Consider the following 2,118-nt stretch of genomic DNA (forward strand, 5'->3'; position numbering starts at 1 on the left):
CAACTCAGGGCCCCTAATTTAGTGGACAGTTAAACTAAGACCCAACTCAGGGCCCCTAACTCCCTAATTCAGAAGAGCCTGTCCTGTGAGTGAACTGGCAGAGAGCAGCTGTCCCCCAAGGGAAAGCTGTGTGAGTGTGAGCTAGTGATCACAGAAAGATGCTGAATATCCCACTGGAACACTGGCTTGTTTTCTTTCCAGTTTCAGAAATTAATTTACTATGTGATCTTATGAAGATGTTCCACCTGCTGTTTCCTGTGAAATTAATGGATATTGTTTTTTTTCACCTTGAAAAAGTCATTTGAAATTAGAGGACACTAAAAACTGTAGAATTTTTCTTAGAAATCAAAGGTGGCCTGTTATACCCAGGAAAGTTACATTAGAAATAGTCCTTCACTTTTTGCTAAATGTAATACTAGTAACATTTTATAGTTCCCCAAGGACTTCCTTTTGCTTCCCTGATTTTGATTCATTTTTTTTTTCCTCTCACCCCCTCAGGCCTGTTTTTGAAGCTTCTGGTATAGCACTGGCACAGCATCAGACTTTAAAAGCAAAGTAACAAGACCACAAAACAAAACAAACACCCAGACAGTCACCCTTTTCCAAATGCCCACAACAAAGCATTCATGGGCTGCAGAGGGGCAGTGACGCTAGTCTCTGTGATAATGAGGGGAGGCACTCTTTCTGGGCTGCAAACAAACTCCTCTGTTACTCCACACAGGGTCTTGGGATCCACTGCAGCTGCTTTCCTCAGGGAGGATTCTCAATCCAGCCACTGCCACCCTGTGTGGCCTCAACACTTGTAAAATGGGGCATCTCCATTGCAAAGTGCTTTCTGTTGGGAGGAAGTCAATGATTTGTGTATCCACAGAGAAGGGACAAGGGATCTGGCTTTCTCCATCCTCCCCATCTTACAGAAGGAACACTGCAGGCTCTGAGCAAGGCAGGCTGCAGAACTGACTGGGACTTGTCATTTTTTTAAGAAAGCTTTTGTTATAACCACTGATGGCACTGTTGGATATTTTTTATACCCATACCCGAGTATTACAGCACACAGGCAAATATATATTTAGTTTTAATAGATGCAAAACAAATAAGATATTTTCCCATATCCAGCAGCAAAATTGTTAGTGTACCATCTCCTTTTCAACTCTGCTAAAGTAAAAAAAAAAATTATTCTCCAAGCTTCAGGCAGTAGCTAGTTCTTGTTATTGTAACCTTTGAGATACAGGGATGATCTGCAAAAATTTGTGAAATCCATAACAAATAAGCCTGCATGGACATGATAATTTCACAGTGGAGAACATGATCATTATATCTTTCACCATTCCTCCATATTTCCTGTCTTGTCAAAATCTGAATGTGGTGTTTTTCTTTTCCTTCTCTGCTATACACTCACTTTTTACCCTCTGCCTCCATTCCCACAACGGTGCCCATGTTCATTCAGTTATCCTTTTCACAAACAATTCTAGCATTGTCCTTTCAGAAAACAAAACTAAATCACCCAAATTCTCTCAAAAACCCATGACATAGCATTTCAATGGGTATTAAATACACTAACTCCCAGAAAATTCTTTAAAGGCTGCTAAAAAGAACAGAGTCAAATGATCAGTCCTGCTCATGCTGAAGGACCAAATGGATGCTAACATGGAGGAGCCTGATTTCCCCGGATAATGGAAGATAGAGCAGATGCCTCAGGCATGGCCATGGCCTGTCTGACTTGTTTCTGTTCATCAGATCAGTAGAATTTCCTGCCTGCTTACTGCACTGACATCTTCACTGCTATTTACATGACTTTTGTTCAAAACTGTTATTTGCTTCTTCACTTCTGAATCTCAGCAAAGGTAAGAGAGTGCACCAATTACCCTTTGCAAAGAAAATGGTAACTCACGTTAGGTGCAGTCTACATTTACAGTTTTTTCCTCTCTGCTTGGCCAAAGGGTGGGGCATTCTCTTGCCTTGCTGGGAATTCTGTGTGAGCAGCTTTTTCCCTCCAGGTTTCTTTGTCCTCTTCCCCGGTCCCACACAGGCTTTCCCCAGCCAGACACTCCCTGAGGAGTGTAACCTTCTCTGCGTGTTAAGAGACAGTGTGGAGCTGTGGACATGAGGACAGCCTGC

The sequence above is a fragment of the Numida meleagris genome, unplaced genomic scaffold, assembly GCF_002078875.1.
Source record: "Numida meleagris isolate 19003 breed g44 Domestic line unplaced genomic scaffold, NumMel1.0 unplaced_Scaffold333, whole genome shotgun sequence".
NCBI classification, from domain to species: Eukaryota; Metazoa; Chordata; class Aves; order Galliformes; family Numididae; genus Numida; species Numida meleagris.